The following is a 20,392-nucleotide window of genomic DNA, read 5'->3' as shown; positions in this document are numbered from 1 at the left end:
ATTGTATAGTCTGGGTAAAGACTTTATCATAAATGATCGGTATTCAAAAGATTTGAAATGAGCATCATGTCTCTGAAAACTCTTGTCACTAATTCATATATCCACCATTTTTGAGAAACAGAACACTTCATTTATTGATCACATCCATAGATCTAGTATTATGATTTTGCATAAACTGTGACTACATCCTTACATATATATGAGTAGAAATTTAGAAAGAATTTAATATACTTTCACCATGAAAACAAGGATTATGGCTATATGAGCTCTGTGACTGCTGACAGATCCAGGTATAAATTTTTGATGAGTTATTACAAGCCTTGACTCTGGTTTTAGGAGCTCTGGTAGCACAATGGTTAGAATGCAGTATTTCAGGCTAACTCTGCCCACAACCTGGAGTTCGATCCTAACAAGGCTCCAGGTTGACTCAGCCTTCCATGCATCTGAGGCCAGTAAAATGAGAATCTAGATTGTTGGGGGCAATATGCTTACATTGTAAACCATTCAGAGAGTGATATAAAGCACTATGGAGCAGTATACTGTATAAGGCTATGTGCTATTGCTATTTAAACTAAATATTTTTCAAATCATCCATATTTCAAAGAGAGAATGATTTGAATTTGAAGAAGTCCTCATTGACCTCCTTCAGATGGAGAACTATCTGCTGGAGACTACTTTCATTGAGTATCTTAGTTTTGACCATGGAGTCTTTTTTCACTCCAGTTTGACTTTATGTGGCTTTATGGAGCCATCTAAGTAGAGCTCAGCAGTAAATGGGTTCATGCACCATGCTAAGTCAAAATGTGATTCCTTATTTGTTACTTTACATATTTTGTCACCCAGCCATTGTGGTATGGCTTGCCATGTGGACACAGCCAATTTGTTGTTTATTCAATCAACCAAGTTTAAGTTAATCATGGCTATGGATTTTGCTTTACTGGCCTTGATTTTCACTTTGGAAAGACTGTGGGAAGAAAATTACCATTTAAGAAAACATCAAGAGAAATGTGAAATGTTATCCATCCTCCACTGACAGCAGTTGCTTATTTATAGTTAAAAACTAGAGGATGTCCTCACATGGCTATTGAAAATCAAAACAGTATGCAGAGTTTTGCTTTGTTTTGCTTTTGTGCTTTTTGCAGTTAAAAATCTCCTGAGTTCCCTAAACACTTGTTATTGTAACCAAAGCCACATTTCACATTGCTAGAATTGGAGGTTCTGTAAATTCCAAGGATTTTAAAGAATAGGCCCTGCATACTCTGTATTTGGCCACAGACAAGTAGACACAAAGAGTCACGGACAACTCCTTGAAATGAGAAAGCCGTTTGAATAAACTAAAAACAGATGCACATAATGATGCAAAACTCACTCTGTGCAGAACCAAATGCTTCTGGGAAGTTCAGGTAAGAATTTAATATATAAGAGACAATTTGGTTAAGGCATTAGTCTAGAAACTAGGAAACTGTGAGTTCTTGTCCTCCCTTAGGTATGAAAGCTAGCTGGGTGACTTTGGACCAGTCTTTCCTCAGACATTTGTTGTTATAGGAAAAGTAGGAGAAGGAAGGAGTATTAGATATGTTTGCTGCCTTGAGTTATTTATAAAAATAATAAAGGTGGGATAGAAGTTAGTCAATGAATTAATTAAATAAATACATTTTGTCATCTCATTGCTTTTGTTTCTATAAATGAGATTCAGTGGAAAGTATCATTCCAAATCTTTCAACAAGTTATTCAAAAGCTCTCATGTTATTTAAGAGATCAACTTATTGTCAGTCTTGTGAGGTAGTGCAGGAAGCATGCCCAGATGAACTAATTCTATTTTATTGTAAGGTTGCATTGCAAGTCTGAAAATACAGTACAGTTCTCTCCCATTGCCTTTATAGCTCAATAAATTAGGGAGGGTCCTTTTTGCGACTTTTGTCATATTCACATTCCTGCTGTGGGCAAAGTTGCTTCTTATCCAACCATTCCCCCAGCTGCAGTTCTTTCCCTGGCCTCCCAAGGACATTCTCACATACCATTACACTTACTGATTTAATTTGAAGCTTGTGCTAAGTAATTTTCCAAAACTTCAAACTCTCCCAACCCTACAGGGTGACACCAGATATTGGATCACAGACCTTTTGGAAGTAACGTATGCATGTATTCTACATTAAGTTACTACCTTGCTGCTATTGAGCTTCAAAATGTCAGCCATCAGATCTTTTCTGAGGGCTAAAGAGTTTTCTTTGTATGAATATAAGAGAAGAGGAAGGCAATGTTATTTCTTCCAGATGCTTTAGACTTCAACTCCCATGAACCCCAATAAGTATAGCCAATTGCAAGGCTATAAGGAACATTAATTTAAAACATCTGAAAGACATTGAATTGCCTTCATTGGCCAAAGGAATCAATTGGTGGTTTGCTCTAGATTTTGTATTATTCATCGTAACTGCTGAGACCTAGATGCCAAAGTTATAGCTAGGACATTGTCTGGCAGTGTTCTTAGAGATTCATTTTGGCTTGTACAACCTGAACTCACGAATAAGCTTCCTGAAAAGCTGAGATTCACCATTTTCTTAATAATTCTTTGTCTTCCCTTCATTGAAAGCAGCAGTCTGTTTTCAACTCACTGTTGCTGTCAAAGTCCAGCTGGACACATCAGCTTTCTCTGATCAGAACCAGACTGAGGAACCTAACAACCAAGAACCTATAGAAATCAGATGTAGGAAAAACAGTTTCAAGTTCTAATGTTTTTATTTCAGATACAAAGGACTGTTGACCTAAAACAGGAAGCAAAATCCAATAATATCGGCAGGAATGCCAAGAGGTGGGGATGTTAGATTGATGTCAGCAGTAGAGTGGCACACTAACTGTAAACTTGTCCCTTTTCTATGTACATCACAGTCTTCTACACATGCCCCAAATAAGTGGAATTGCAGCTTTGAGACTGTTAGCCATTCAAGGTAGACCAGACTAAGAAAACAAAGTCATGCTTGATAATATTACTTTTATTCTAAGATATAGTAACAGGGCAAACTGGAGAGCCATTTGGTATTGTGATAAAGACATCAAGCTAGAAATCGGGAGACCATGAGTTCTGGTTCCACCATGAGCATGAAGCCAGCTTGGGCAAGTCACTTTCTCTCAACCCTAGTAAGGAAGTAATGGCAAACCACTCCAGAAAAACTTTGCCAAAAAAAGGGTAGGGATTTTTTCAGGCAGTCTCTCAGAATCAGACAAAATTGAATGGAAGAAAAAACAAATTAACAGAATATTGCAAGTCTGAATGTGCTTCCCCTCTTGCTTCCTTTATCTTCCTGAAAACTATGGAGAGTCTTGTCTGAATTGCTTTCTCGGGTTACAGTTCTGATCCCAACTCAGATACCTTTAATTTGACCATTTTCATGGTTGCGGCTCTTCCTTCCGTTCTTCAAGGTTATTCCTTCTTCCCATTACATTGATTTTATTTTTATCACTCTGAGAACAAGAAGTGAGTTTTTGTGGACATCTCTAGGACTAAGCCAGTCCATAAAAAATTTTGGGAGAACTTCTCTTTGAAAAAAATTACATATACCACTGTTGAGCACAGAAATTTACTGTGGGTTTCCAAAAGACATTTTGTTGTGCTTTGCTTCAGTTGCAAGAGCTTACTGCTTCTGCTTACTGCTTTTATATTTAAGGATAATGCATGCAAGTTAAATGAAATCAGATGGTTTCTGATGACTTGGAGCAAATTTTGAACTGTCCCCTTCAAGCAAAATGTTTACAGTGACCCAAACCAACTTTGATTCTGAAGTTCACTAGATCTTTAAGATGATTTGGTTGAGAGAGACAGCCTACCCTATATTAATTGGCTGTAAATTAATCACAGAAAACAATTCCTCATTTTTGGTTATGGAAGACACTACCATCTGTATGTGATACATAAAATCTCACAATACCTCTTCAGCATATGAAGAATGCTGACCCAACAGTAGGAAGGGATAATTTAATCTGAATTGGCTGCTACTTTAGATGATAGCTAAATTGGTGTTAATGCTCACCTAAAATATAGTCATGGCTGCTCTACAAATATTTTTAAATACTTTTTCAGTCTTGATTTTACATCACAGTAACTGCAGCTTGTTTCAACTTAGCTTGTTAAACAAGGCAATGACTGATTTACACAATTTAAAAATATATAGTGGTTATAATCCACTACAGATAGATTTATACATCATGCTAAACCAAAATCAATATCATTCATTGAACCACTGGATCTTATGGTGCTATGATCTCTGTGTCAAAACACAGGTTATGTCTGTTTCCTATTTGTGGGAAGGGAATCAACTTAAAGGATGGTGTAAATAGACAAGACAGGAAGCATGGCTGAGCTCTCTCCTCACTACCTGCTTCTCCTTTGCCATTTCCTATTGTTAGAAATGGCTTCTGCCTGGGAAGAAGAGGGAACAAGAAAAGTTCATTGGAAAAGGAAAGGAAGCTTTTCTTTCCAGACAACTGCCATACTTTAAATTCACACAATATAATACACAGTGTGGTTTATTTGGCTTTGGCTTAGCATATTGTAGGCACCAACCCATAGTTAAGAATCTGTGGTGCAACTCAGCCAATTATGGTTTCAATAAACCATGGTTATCTGAACCATTGAATAATAGCAATAGCACTTAGATTTATATACTGTACTATCCCATAGTGCTTTACAGCATTCTCTGGGTGGCTTACAATGTTAGCATATTGCCCTCAATAATCTGGTCCCTCATTTTACTGATCTCAGAAGGATGGAAGGTTGAGTCAACCTTGGGCCACATCAGGATTGAACTCCAGGCTGTGGGCAGAGTTAGCTGCAATACTGCGTTCTAACCACTACGCCACTAGGATTCTACAGAATACCACCAATTTGGGCATACTAGGCTGGAATTGCCCCTACTTTTCTGTTGCCTTAGAGGTGATAGAGGCCTACAGGCAAAGATTATCTGCTAATCCATAATGCAGATAATTAAATTTTGCCCATAAGTTGACACACCATATAGGCTTTTCTTTAGACTGAGTGATCCAGCTGGATTTCTTGTCGTTCATGGGGGGGGCATGTGTTTTGAGCTTTAGTTGTAGATATGAAATTGTCTCTGATTCCTCACCTCAATTTTGTGTAAACATTAGCCTGTTAGGCACTCTCAGGACATAAAGACAATAATAATAATATTTTTTTTTTAAAAAAAAGAAGTATTTTTCTTCCGTCCAATCAAAAGATGGGGGGAGGAGAGAAATGAAAGATAAATGTATGCCTATTCCAGTTTGTTATAAAAACACAGTTTGCTATAAAATTAAAATACTAAAAGGCTGTAAAGTAGTAAAGGAAGCACTGAGCCTCTAAATATAATAACACCTGATTCACATAGTCCTGGAAAATGTTCACTGGCTAAGATGTATGTCAACTGCTTGTAAGTCATCCTGGGACACAGTTGAAAGAGAAGGGAAAATGATCTTGAGCAGAAACAAATGTCAGCTTTAAAGTTAATGAACAGAAATGTTGGCTTGCCGACAGGATTATTGCTCTGAAGAAGTCAAATACAGAAAGTACAAAAGTAAGCATAATATTCCTTCTTTGATGCTGGTTTATAACAAACCTCCTCCCTATCCCTCCAGATTCATGTTTACATCACCCTCTTTTTCCCCCCATGCAGTCCAACATGCTCTCTCTTTGATCATTTTTCTCATTTGGGAGATCTCCTTCAATCCTTGCTCTTTTTTTTTCAATAAAAGGCTTTAGAGAGTAGTAGGACTACAAGTCATAAGTACTTTTGATCAAATCCCATTAGCTAAGAAAGGACCAAAAACACATTGAGCCCTTAGTCTGTTGATTTCAACTATGGAACTGAAAAGATCAGTAGATCTTTAAAGCTTAAATATGTGCTCGTGCTCTTTTTCTCATGGCAAATTTACCCTTGTGCAATTTTATCATGCCAGTACTGCATAGTGAGTTTCATGACTAGGTTCACACCTAACCATGGCTGGTTAAAAATGGCTAAACTATTGGATAGTTTTGCAAAATATCTTGGCTCACAAACCATGCCTGGGTAAACAGAAATTAGTGACCATAGAGGATTTTTGCATTTCCCAATAAATGTTGGAATAGTTACTTTCCCAAGCATGGTCCTTCTGGCAAATTCTAACATGCTTCTCTGATTATTTTCTACTTTAGAAGATACAAGAGGACATTAGGAAATATTGAACTAATTCTAACTAATAAGGAAAACTTTGCAGAGAACATAGTGGAAATAGTAGAGAAAATAATCATGTCATACAGATGTTCAGAATAAAAAAAAACAAAAAAAGACTTGGTCTACCAGCTGTTCAATGAAGATGACAAAAAATACCCAATAAAGTCTCACTCTTCTCTAAGAAAAAGGCATTCCACTGGCCAGTAAAATAACACTGAAGGAGAAAGAAGAGATTCGATAGTGTTATTCAGGTATTTGAGGAGCACTATTTAATAATCCATTGTTCTAGAATATGGAATGGATATGGAAAAGTGATTTTAAATTGTAAGAAGGCAGACTGTGATGAATATTTTAAGAAAGCAAACATCTTAACAGAAAAAGCAGTTGATAATAGAACCACATATCCAGAAGGTTGTTTGGCTCCCCTTTATTATTTATGTTCAAGTGGAAGATAGACAGCTGCCATGGATGTCTTCATTTGGGCACCTTCACTATTGTGCTAGATACTTTACATGATTCCTCCTGATTTTGCAATTCTACTGAAATTGTCTTTCAATTCTTAAGAATTTTAACAAAAAAAAGAAAAAAGAAAAATGATAGAAGACATTACAAAGAAAGAAGAAATGTAAACAGAAGGTTATGATATACATTCAAAATTTAAAAATTGTGAAAAAAGGTGAGCTTTCTGTGGAAATGTCGACTGGCTTGGTATACCATTTCATACAACCAAAACATTGTGCATCAATACTTGCTGTTTTGCTCAACCTTCTGAAAACTATAAACTTGGCAACTACATATCTGCCTAGGGTATGCTACAACACAGTCCCTGCAACCAGTTTATAGTTGATGGTATTGAGCAAACAGAATTTTATTTCAATTCAATTCCAATATATTGCAAATCCAGAAAATAAAGTAAACAGAATAATCATTTTCCAGGTAATTATGAACAAACATTTCTTGTGCCTGTTCATACCTACAGTATGCAGTACTTACACAGTATTTCTTCTTTCTATTTATATAGCCACCCATTTGTCCAATTCCAATATATTGCAAATCCAGAAAATAAAGTAAACAGAATAATCATTTTCCAGGTAATTATGAACAAACATTTCTTGTGCCTGTTCATACCTACAGTATGCAGTACTTACACAGTATTTCTTCTTCCTATTTATATAGCCACCCATTTGTCCAAAGAAACTCTGGGCAATGAACAAAAGACAGACAAAACTTCTATTAAAAAAAAACAACGCCCAATAAAAATCTCAATTACTATTAATAACATACAGCAATGCCAGATGTTTTCCTTAAGATTCAGCACTGGGATGATCATTATCAGCGACTTTAAAGGAAGAGATAATGCACATTCACAGAAGATGTATTTTGTTTATTAAGGACTGAATGATGCTTAAATTGAAACTTCTTCAAAGTAATATCTTTCTTGGAATAGTTGACAGGGAGGATTACAGGTTGCCCTTGACTTACAACCACAACTGGGTCCAGAACTTCCATCGCTAAGTGATAAGAACTTTAAGCAAATTTTACAACCATATTTGCCATGTCCACTATAAGAATCACTAAGAGTGGTTAAGTGAATCCAACTTCTCCCAATTGATTTTGCTTGTTGGAAACCCCAAGAAGGTACCAAATGACAATCACAAGACCCTAGGATGCTACAACCATTATAACTACATGCCAGTTGTTAAGCACTTGAAGTTTGTTCCTCTAACTGCAGAGATGCTGGGGTAGCCATAAGTGCAAGGACTGGCCATAAGTTACTTTGTTCACTGCCGCCATAACTTCAAACAGTCACTAAGTATTGCTTGCATACTTCTCCAAAATCATGCAACCTTTTACAGTTGGAAAAAAAGGGTGCTAAATTAAAGTGATCCTTCTATAATGAGTTAGGGAACACCTTTTGTGGGGTTTCCTGTCTCAAAAAGTAATTTGAGATAGAGGTTCACAGCATCAAGAGTATGCTTGCCTTGCAACTTCAACTTCTGCTTGACCTTGGCTTGACCACTGTGATTATAACATCTTCCCTTCTGGTCTTCTGCTTCATTCAGTGTTCCCATAACACTAATAAAATTGAATGCAGGCTGCTCACCAGCAAGTGGTTTTTTTCATGGGCTGCAACTATGGCTTTGTTGCTTTCATCTTTTCCTTTTCTTTCAATTATGCCTCTCTGGCTATGATGCCTGTCTTGTTTGTGTCTTATTGAAAGTAATTTGTTCTACATTTGCAAATGATATATCATTTAAAACATTAGCATTTGTATATGAAAAAAAATATTTCTTTATTTAGGAAACGTATACTCAGCCCTTCCAATATATTTGCCCAGTACAAGGCAGCTTGCAATGATTAAATACAAAACAATTCCATAAAAGACAAAAGACAGCAGCATAAAAATGGAAACAGACTCAGCAGATTAAAACATTTTGAAATGAAGGTCTACCACATAAAAACCATCTGCCTTACAAAAGAAACTCTTGCCAGAATAGCAAATTTTCAGGGAAGCTGAAGAAAAATAGGAAGAGAAAGGGCAGAAACTACTAAAGTTAGTCTGAAGCCTGAAGATGATTTTTGTAGATTGGTTTTTGGCCAGAATGAAGACAATTGACTTCAGGAAACAGGAAGGGCACTGAGATATCTTTGAAACTGTATCTTGATCTTTGGTTGAGAAAACTCCAGTGGAAGGTTTTGACCAGGGGTGAAATTCAGCAGGTTCTGGAGAACCGGTAGCGGAAATTTTGAGTAGTTTGGAGAACTGGCAAATACCACCTCTGGCTGCCCCAGAGTGGGGTGGGAATGGGGATTTTGCAGTATCCTTTCCCTGGAGTGGAATGGGAATGGAGATTTTACAGTATCCTTCCCCTGCCACGCCCACCAAGCCACACCCACAGAATTGGTAGTAAAAAAAAATTGAATTCCACCACTGGTTTTGACTATTCTGGGTGACAGTCAACCAGCTATATTCAGCCTGGCATCCTATCTGGGAGAATTTTAGTTTCCATTTTATTCACAGATCAAAATTGACATGCCTTGATAATTTAAAGTATTATAGCACAGACTAAGTGATGATAGGCTGAGTTCATAGAACACTTGCCATAAACTGTGATTTTTTAAAATACGGTGATTAAGTTGGCTTATCTATTTATTCATCTTTCCATCTATTCAACAATATTTCTAGCATGCCCTAATCCAAATGGACTCTGGGTACAACAAATCAAGATATTAAAAAAATCAGATCCAAATAATAAAAATCATTTATAATTTTTTTTTTACTACATCATAGGCACTAAAGGTTAAATGCCCACTGGACCAACACAGCTTTGGCTAATTTGTAAAACACCAGTATTCATAATTCAAGAAAGAATGCATTTATAAAATGGAAGATACCTGTCGCTGGACTCAACCCCATGAGTAATCGCTTAGCATGGTAAGTGAACAAGTTCAAAACTGTACAGTCCACATTATTAATCCATGGTTTTCTTAATCAAATGGTATTTATTTGCCCAGTTGCCTGAACTTGCACAATACAGTAAACAACTAACCGTATTAACTAGATGCATGAAACTCATTGAGCTACAAACTTGTCAGCCATATTTTAGTATGATGGGCTGTGCAAAACTAATGAAAGAGTACTGATTTCTTCCCAGCAGGCTAGACTGGAGCAATTAAACTAACATATAAGATTCTAGAAATAAGAAGTTTTATTATAAGAGAAGCAAAGAAGCCATTACAAAAAAATTCCAGTGACTGTTGTACAACAAAACTGAGACCTACTGTATATAAAGGCCCCTTCCTTGCTTCACTGACAAGATAGCCTGCTAATCATCTCTTAAGGACATGTCCTCCTAATGGACTTCCATCTTAGTGCCAGACTGCTGCTGAGGGAAGTTGAAGCCAGATCTAAGGGATCCAGCAAAAAGTGGTGCTTTCCATTAGCACGGAAAGGTATTTTCTATGCAAACATTCCATTCATCTGGAAAAGGAACCTGAGGAGGTACAATACGCAAGTTTCCAATTGGTCAGCAACAAAACCAGCACTCTCATCAAACACAAGGGGTTCTGTACCTCTATTTTCCTTACTGATAATATCACCACTGACCCATAACCAATGTTTTCTTCAGAACATGTGAAAAATCTTATACTAACTGGCTGAGTGATGCTATAAATTAACAGGTATTTAAGGTATTACTCAATACCTTAAAGTGCAAAGGCAAAATTTATTGAAAATATTTGATGTTATATAACAGTAAAGATAATAACAGAATAGTTGGGTATGTATCCCTTCCTATCTAGCCTGTGCTTAAAACACCAAATCACACTAAGGAGTTTTAAAGGAAGCTAAAGGCATTTTAAAGGAAGCTAAAACATAAAACTTTATTGACGTTTTATAATAGTAGTATACTTTAGGAGATAAAAATGTGTATACTTTTTAGTATATATTATTCTTGCTATACTTGATGTGCTAGAATTGGAATTTAAGAAACCAAACCAGCATGATTCAATTATTATTATATAACTCTTCAGTTCCACTCAGAAACAAATGGCCAAACAATCAGTTGCAAAATAAGTATAATGTGATGCCATGCACAAACATTCACTAACATCACTTTTGCTACACTCTGCTCCAAGTATCGACAACTCCTTAAAAACATTTCAACCCAGAGGAATTCCACTACACAAGAGTTTAATACCATTTATTAATATAGTTTTTCCTAACTCCCTAACATCCCTCCAGATGTATTAGATTTCAAATCCTATCATTCTTTCACTGCATCCGAAGTAGATCAGATTGGGAAAAGATGGATTGGTGTGTACAAGTACATTTGGACAACTGGCTGCTATAGAATGACACAAATTAATCATTCCCAGGCCTACAATGATGCTCCCATCACTGTTTAATTTTTCACTGGACAGCTGTTTATTGGTACCACTGTGCTACATCTGAGGAGGCTGCCTGTTACTGATGTAATTGCTGACTCATACTGAGCCATCCTGAAAAATGTACAGGGACAGCAAGCAGTACCATCCTGATGCTGTCTGTTCTCTTTCCCTCTTTTTAATTTTAATGTTGCCTGATTTAATCACTCATAAGCATATATATCAAAGAATTATTAATATCTTATCAGTAAATGTCCAAGGGTTCTCCAAATTGGAAAAGCAATTAAAGCTTAATTGAAGAATGCTGCTGGCCAAAATTAACAAGAGAAGAATGTTAATTGTTTGGCAAGGGAAAATCCTTGAAAGTTAGCTTGATTGATTCCTAATAATGACTTGGACAGATCCCTATAGTTTCTTTGGAAGGAAGTGCTTCCTATTATGGAAATATTTTGTAAATCTTTGTGAAGGTCAGTATATATTGGAGATATTTATTTAACACTAAAAATGATGCATTCATATATTCCCAAATGCAAAAATTTCTCCAACTGTCTACTTATTCAAGTTTTCTCTTTTTAGAGGAAATCTGTTATAGTCACAATCACCCTATGAGAAGTTTGCAGAAACAGAATATCTCAGGCAGGAACAGAATACCTCAGGCAGAGGGAAGTTTCTGTCCACAAAGGCCTTCTAAAATATAACCTTTTCCCACATCTGCAAAGGAGAAAGCCTCAGTACTGTAGTTTAGCACAGATAAGAGCTTTTTTTTTTTTGCTCTTACAAGACTTTAAAGCGCAGTCACTGGTATCAATTAATTCTTTTCTCTCTGTCCTTCCCTAAATTATTAAAAGCTGTGGAACAGATAAGATTTATTTTTGTTCAGTTCTAGTTATATAAACACCTTTTAGTATTCTTTTGTTTACTTTATCCTTGCTATCCTTATTGTAAAACAAAATATATGTCAATTATTAGTATGTTTATCTTGAATTTACTGATGTGACTTTCAAATAGCTTCTTACATTTTGTCTAAACCTGTACAGACTAGATCTCACTCTCTCTCCCCCCACCCTCCCCCCACCCCTGTGTATGTGTGTATGTATAGACCAATATTTTCTGGCCCAGTCTTTTTGGATGGGGAGGCATGTAGGGTCTTCTTAAATTCTTTTTGGGAAAGTACAGAGCATGCATTTTGAAGGATAGATATTTCTCTTCCTCTGAATATTCTTTCCATCTCTTCCATTAAGGGCAAGCTGCAAGTGTGGTAAATCTCCTAACAGCTGAGCAGCAGTGTTAAATAGTTGCAGCAAAAATATTAGAGTCTCATAGCACGTTGAAAACTATCACATTTTTTATGGTGTAAACTTTCATGGAACTGTAATTTTTCCATCAAATGAATGTAACATGTAACAAGAATGGCTTATTCATATGCAGCATTTATCTAAGGGTTCTTTTAAACAAAGGTTTATTGAAGCTATATTAGCCTGGTTTCCATGTAATTCTAAACTACAAACCTGATTCACAACAAAGGTTTACAAATTGCACTAATTCAAAACCAAATTCCACTTTGTGTGAAGTGTACTATGTACGCAACATAGATATATGCATTTAGAGGGCGGAATAGTAAATCAGTACATTCATAGTACATTGATCAGAAATGTCTGATCAATGTACTATGCTCTTGAAAAAGCACCTTTGGGACAACCATGACCTGGATGACTAAAAACCTCCATAGACATTCATTACACTCATTGTACCAAAATACACCTAAATCCAAGGTTGGATTAACGTACACAATGGTCACATAAAGGATAGATTACAGTAGGGCACTCTTCAGGCAACCCTTGAAGGTGGTCCAGAAATTGCAGCTAATCCAGCATGTTATAACATAGGTGGCAAAAGTCACTTCTCACGTATGCCACATCAAGCCCCTGTTGATGTGGCATACCCCACATCAGTTGGGGTGCTCAGTTCAACTGGGTGCTCTTTATTTCCCAAACCAAATCCAAAATACACACTTTGGTTATAAGAATGGCCACGCCTGTACAGTGACCAGTCAGGCCTTGAACGATGCTTTTCAATAGGTCCCATCATGTATATTGACAATGCATGCTGTTTTTTCTTTTGTCGGATCTCTATTATGGAGCAAACTGCAATTGGATTTCAGTCTTATTTCTTCTTCATTACAGTTTAGGAATGGGCAGAAAATTATTTTTGTGAAGACTCTGTAGAGAGTTCAAGCGTGTGTGTGTAGGTGGGTGTTTTTAATGTTAATATTTGTGTAGCTATCCAAAGTCATTTGGGAGGGGCAGCTTAAAAAATGAAAATAAAATAACTAGAAAAATGAAATTGAAAAGAAATCAAATGTAAAAAGTAAAAAATATATTGCAATTACCTATTAGTTATGGCCATGTACAATAGCAGTAATTTAAACCAGACGTTATTGGATCAATGAACTGATGCACAGATTTATTGTTTATAATGTATTATATTAAACCTTAATGTGATTTAATTTGTTTTGACTTAGTGCAATGTTTCACTCAGTCATTTATGTTTTGCACATCATGGTTTATAGTTTAGTATTTTGTCTGAACCTAGCATAATGAGGAGCAATCCATATAAACCACATATAAAATGTTAGCCTTTAAAGGCTCTTCAGTATTTATATTTTAGAAAGTACTTATAATGAAGAAAAATGTAATGAATTAATATTTATTAAGATTCTAGAAAAAGGATGGACATCTACCAGGAATGTCAGAGGTCCTTATATTAAGGAAGAGAGTTGGGAAAATGAATACTTGGGAAGAAGTAGTGATTTTAGACATACAGAGAAAATATAAGAAAAATCTACAAAGCATTCCTACTGATTAGAGACTTTGAAAACATTTTGTTCTGATCTTATTAGGTTATCTCTCCACATTATTAAAATTTGAGTTGATAATATGGAGAGATGACCTAATAAGATCAGAACAAAATGTTTCCAGAGTCTCTATTTTATCAGCAGGAATACTTGATACATTTTTCTTATACTTCTTAAACTAAGAAGTTATAGTAATACAAGAATTGAGAAATACATTTCCTACTCATCTCATCTTATTCTTTGTTCTAGAATATGTCTCAACAGGCAGAACATGTAGCTGCCCTAAAATGACTTTCTGTACTTCTGGAATTCTCTGGATACTCCTGGAGGAAATCTGTTAATCATGGTCAATAGCGCACAGAATTGTGACACATCTGGAAGTTGTCCATATGAGGCTAAACAAATCCAATGGGATTTCACTCACTACTTAAATACTAAATGGGGTAATTAGAAAGACTCTACTATGCTTCTACATTTCCATTATGGATCTATTCCTATTGAGGGAAAAAACATTAACCCCAAATTGCAAGAGTTACAGATTGATACTCCATAAATAATTCAGCTATATCCATGTGTAGATACAATCCCACCAAGCACAAATTTACTCTTAGCTTATTAAATGATTTCACTGGTTCTACAGCATCTAGTGAAATAAAAGGGTGTTATTTGAAAACTCCAACCTAATATTTAAGAAAAAGTTGCCCTAGCCCTAGAACAGTCCTGTTCTATCAGTAAAGAAGATTACCCAAATATTCTTCCCATTTTAAGACATCAGCTTTGAAATAAGTCTTCATGCTTGTGTCAAAGGAAACTCCTGATCCAAGAGGAGACTATTAAATTATTCCACATACTTAGCCTAGGCAACTCAATGTCAACAATTTCATTTTTTGACTCAAATTATTTTTATCACACTGGTCCAAAAATATTCCAAATGCAGCATATATCATCTTTTCTTTGCAAATTAGAAAAATGATTGACTCAAAACCCAAATTTGCAAAATTTCATAACCACTAGAGGTATATAGTTTGGGAAAGGTGCCTTAGATTGCGTGGGAACATGAACCTGTCCTGCAACTCATTAAAGCAGCTGCAATTGTTTCCAAGATTGCATGACTACAGCAAACATCTCCCTAAAGTAGCAATGTGATTCTGAATCCAGATGCAATTGCGTAGCAAGACACAGCGTGGTTCTGCATTCACATTCCCGCATTCCACAGCATTTTTCCCAATCAAGTTCAAAGCTTTGCACAACTCCAATGATTACTCTCAACTATCGTGTGTTTGTAGTGGTTACGTTAAGATTTCCCTGCTGTTTCCATTCATAAGCTAGGTAGTACTGATGTCAGTTGTTCCTTAATCTACAAAGAGTATTCAGAAAGTAAGTATGTGTTTTATTATTTCTCATTATTACATTATGTTGCTTTTCCTTTAGGAGCACAACAGTTCCATGGTGTAAATAGGGCCAGTCATTATTTCTCAGCACAAAATCATCCAGCAAGATGGACAGAGACTTGAACCTCAGTATCAGTTCAATATTTTATACAGTACAGTATAATTAATAACATGCTACAATTACAATGAAAACTATCTGGGAAAAATAGGTTCTGTGCCCATTGGCCCTTTGTACCACATGTTTTCCATATTGCATCACATTTCTGCATCTAATATATCCAATAGTTGTTGTGTAGCCTGTCAGCAGATGTTCCACAGTTTGTGGTCTTAGCTATATTAAATCATAATGCATCTAACGCATCATGTGTTTTCTGTTGGGGTGAAGCAAATCCATTTGAATGGGTCTCAGCCACAAACAGTAGAGAAGTAGCTTATAGCATTCTCCATTTAGTACCATTGTATTGGATTTTTGAATAAATTGTTGTGACTTTAAGACACTGTTCAAAGGTTACCAGAGAATGTGTTTATTCCTACAAATCATGAGCTACAATGTCAGATTCCTTATGTTGTAAAACTGGAGTTGATGCCCCCTGAGGCAACCGATGCCCCTTATGTCTAACAAATGGATGGTTAATGGTTATGCGTTTTTTTCAGTAATGCCTGAATGGAACTGGGAAATGATTTTCTTTTCCAAAAGCCAAGAGACAAGAGTTAGAGGAGGCTGTTGACCTTACTTTCTCTGGAAAAATACCAGTATTGAGTTTTCTTAGAAATCTGATGCAAACAAGAGATCTGTTGGGATGTGAATTTTATTAACATATCATCTTATGCTTCATCTGAATATGCATGTAAATAGTACAGAAATATAAGTCTCTAGTAAATTCCTTCCACAGTTACTGAAGATACTGAAACCTTTGGAATGTTTCAGGCAAGTGGGATGCATGCCTGAATCACTGTTTATAGCCAGTCATCATATAGCTTATTTCTGGTGAAACATGCTATATGAACTCAGGCACTGTGATTTATTGAACATGTTACAGTTAAGAAAACTATAGCTACTCATCATGTATAAACCAAAAGGCCAGCATATACTGAAAAACTCTTGTACCTTTTTGCCCCAAAGCTCCATTTTGCCAAATGGGCCCTGTTTTTCATTTTATAATGAGTCAAATGACCAAAACAGCAGCCAAAAGAATCTTTTAGTGCATTGTGTCGATTCCATTTAATGCATTCATCTTAAAAATTGATCAGTAGTTGTGTCTGAGAGCAATGTTGCAAGACGAGAATCTAACGAAATTGTTAGAGAATAAATAAATATTCTGCTGAAAAAAAAACCTTGGCTATTATAAAATGGAATACATATAAATTGGTATTGGATGAATAAGATCAGGTGTTAGATAACACAATGCTAAGGGAAATAAAAGTCTTTGGAAAAAAATATCCCTATGTCTCTACTTTTATCTATTATATTTACTATCTAGTATGATATCGGTTAACAATCACTGCATTCACTGAACTTTTTTCTGCTCAACAACCACAACAGTGATGTAATGATAATACTAGTTATCTTGGTGGTACTGAGATGAGACCAAAAATAGAATAAATATCAGCTAGCTCTGCAACTTTTTTTACTATGTAAAATACATTTGACAGCAAACAATACTATGGGCCAATTTGAAAAGATTTTTCTTTGAGGTCCTGCCAGCCTGACTCAATTTGTCCATTATAAGCAGTTCTTCTAGGAAAAATTGCCGTACACTTACTGGAAATAAACTCCACTCAGAAAGCAGTACTGAACAGTTGTTGTGCTATTCTTCTGAAAATCCATATATTGGGTGTTAGGCAAAATTTTCAGACTGCAGCATAAAAAGTTACTCACAAGGACACAAACAGTCATTTTTCCTTTTAAAGAAGAGCTGGGGGCATATTAGCCTTGGAACACGTCTGCTATAACATTAGCCCATCATGCTAGTCAACAAAAGCACTATTCCAAGCATCACCTAACATCAGTATAGAAAAGGATTCCAGCAACCATTTCTTTTGCAGCAAAGTGATTCTATTGACACAGCATTGTCCCACTCTCCCCTATTCAGTAGCACATCCTCCACAACAAATAATAAATAAAAGCTGAAACCATTTTGAAAGTGCTTCTTTGAAATTTGCTGGCCTGTGAAGCAAGAGGGCACAGAAAGAGCGCTGATGAAGGAATGTTCTAAAGTCTCACTTCAACCAGCATTTATGTCATGCAGTATCCAGTAGTGCACTGGGACACTTGCAAGCCATTTGCTACCTTCTGGAAATTGTTTTGGGTTTTTAAAATTATCTCTCATCCAAGTACTAATCTTGCTCAGTTTTTCTAAAACCAGTCAAGGTTGGTACCTACCATAAGAGTCCCCCCTACAATTCTCTATATGGGAGCCATCACCGCATATGAGGACAGCAGATTTTTTGGCTTCAGGATGGGGATGCATAAACAATTCCATTCCTTTGTTCCTATTTCTTCACTCCTTCCCAGTTCAGTCAACCTACTTCTTGGAGCCTTAGGGTTACACTCCTGTAATCTCCCTGACAGCACAACGTACGACTAGGGATTTCAAAAACTATAATCATAGCATACCTGGAGGGTTGAGTATTGAGCAATCTTTTTTTTAAAAAAATGTACTAATGTTTTTTAACAAAAGCAGACAGTGAAGCAACTAAGATATTCAGATGACATGAGAGGGAGAAGGGACAAGGAGGGAGACAAAGATCAGTAGCTTTCCATGTTAAAAAAAAAAAAAAGGAAGGATCCATTAGAGCTGCCTGGTCTAGAGACCTACTCTTCAGCACAATTATCATATTATTCCTATATGTGGTTCTGCTTCTACACAATGAAGCTCAAGTCAGAACGCAATGATCAAACGTTTTTTCTTTTCCCCTCTAGGAATGAAATCAGACTACACTGCTTGCCCTGTTATTTCACTTTTTATCTCATTGGTCACATGAACTACACTAACTTAATGGAAAGGGCTATGAATGAATTAAGTGGCCATGTGGTATGAGGAAGCTGTGGCAAACAGTAGGTTTCTATTTCCCTTCTTAACCCATCTTAATGGCACTGTTCTGTTGTGCAATCAAGGCATCTCTCTCTCAAGCCATCTGGCTTCTTCATCTTTGACCAACAATTCATTTTGGTTGACCTAATGATAAGGTCTCTTGCCTATTATAACCAGCTCCATAAAAGATAGATTCAGTTCCTGTGATTTTCCATTTCAGTCATGGTTTAAAGCCAATATGAAAATTCAATGAGATGAAAGTAATGGCTTGGTGATAGCCTACACTTTTTTCCCCCCTTCTTTCATCTCTAGTAATAGAAAACATTACTTCACTAGCTTGAAGTTGCAAATCCTGACTCTCTTGGTTAGGAAGTCTAAGTATCTACCTGTCAGAGAACCAGTAAAGTAACTCTCCCCACCCTTGTCCACCCACCCACTGAAGTCTGATGCAGGGCAACAAGAAATTTTCAAATACAGCTGAACCACCATGAAGACAAGTGCTCTAATGGATCCTTCCTTTTTTTTCCCCCATGGAAAGCTACTGATCTTTGACTCCCTCCTTCATGAGGTATTTGAAAGACCCCCCCCCTTACACACACACAGTTAGCCTTTAGAAATACTTGGGCTCCAACTATGTTACCACTGACACACAACTGAGGATGGCTGCAAGCTCGAATTAAATGGTATGAGATTTAGGAATGGACCGAATGCAAACAAGCCTGCTCTAAGTTTTTCCCTATAGCGTAGGGTCCTCGACTAGTCAAAGAGGAACTGAATCCAGTCACGCCCGTTCTTCACCTTCACCCAATGACTGCATTCCCGCAACTCATCCTGGGTACTGAATCATAATCTTAATCAAGAGATGAAGCCGAGCCGAGTCTAAGGCATGCGATGCTCGAACACACAAGACCTTTACCTGTCCCCGCAAAGCAAAGCGTGTTGTGGGACCAGGCCGTTGGCTTTCCTCCCTCTCTTTTCTACCCATCTCACCCACCCCCACCCCACCTACCTAAAAGTAACCCCATAGTCGCCTTGCTTCTGCGGACAGCACTTCACAGAATTTCTACCTCCCCAGCTCTCCAAATTTTAAGCCTGTGTTCTTGCACTGATTTAGAGAGGGAAAGCTCCCTTACTCTCCTGCCTTTCTTCCTCTGCAGCCGGGACCCGACTAAGCCAGCTCCTGCGCGGGCCACTCTCCAGGGTCCTTGGCGCTCCACCGCTTCCTCTGCAATCTGGTATCCGTGCAGAGTCCGACCGCTCGCTCTGCTTTCCTCCCCCGCCGCCTTCGGAGGGGAATGCCGCAGCTTTCCCTTTCCAAGCAACCTCCCTCTGCCGGAGCTTGTGACGTCAAGAGGCTTCTATAACCATGTTTATTTATGGATCAAATGGACGGAATCACTTTCCTCCCGAGAGCTTTGCTTGCCCCGCATGGACAGGCAGGCTTTCACCGCTTTCAGGTGGAAAGCCTTCCCAGAGGCTCCGGAGCTGGGCGTGGGACTTGAGCAAGCGGGATCTCCCAGACTTCAAGGAAAAAAAATGTTGCTGGTGTTTCGTCCTTCGCAACGACTTCTTGCGGGTTCAAGGAGGTGCCCGGGAGCTTTAAGAGCGTCCTTCACCTGCAGTGGGTGTCACCTGCAGTAAGCTACTTCTAGTGATTTTGGCGAAAGAGAGCATGTGCAGCAGAAGGCAACACAAGGCGAGGCTGGAATATCCCAGCGGAGCTCAGGCATCTGAAGACTTAAATATTAAATGACCGGATGCTTTTGATGGATATTGCCCCACTGGGTATTCACATCCATCCAGGAATTCAATATCCACTTGATTATTTACGTTCTGAGTATCCACTGTTTGCCTTTTGGAAAGTCTGACTCCCATCCGGTTTTATTACTATTGTAAAACTGATTCCTATAATCATTTCTCCAAGCATTATCCAATCTCCTTGTTTCAGCATCAAATAGTACCATAATGAATTTTGCTGACTTTCACTATCCCTGTCCTGTTTCTATTGCAACTCCTTGCCTATTT

At 37.2% G+C, this 20,392-nt stretch overlaps 1 protein-coding gene across 2 annotated transcripts in view; it reads right to left on the bottom strand.

Annotated features, from left to right (window-relative positions):
- DAAM2 (dishevelled associated activator of morphogenesis 2) overlaps nucleotides 1–20,081 on the bottom strand; it is a 210,778-nt gene extending 190,697 nt beyond the window's left edge. For both annotated transcript variants that reach the window (XM_034428014.3, XM_087883100.1), the window contains exon 1: nucleotides 19,501–20,081. The gene's annotated coding sequence lies outside the window, so the exon portion shown is untranslated. The remainder of the gene's footprint in view (nucleotides 1–19,500) is intronic.
- Nucleotides 20,082–20,392: the final 311 nt, after the last annotated feature.

Source organism: Pantherophis guttatus, chromosome 1 (genome assembly GCF_059756535.1).
Source record: "Pantherophis guttatus breed Tessera chromosome 1, ASM5975653v1, whole genome shotgun sequence".
In the NCBI taxonomy this organism is placed as follows: Eukaryota; Metazoa; Chordata; class Lepidosauria; order Squamata; family Colubridae; genus Pantherophis; species Pantherophis guttatus.
This window is presented reverse-complemented; position numbering and strand designations above follow the sequence as displayed.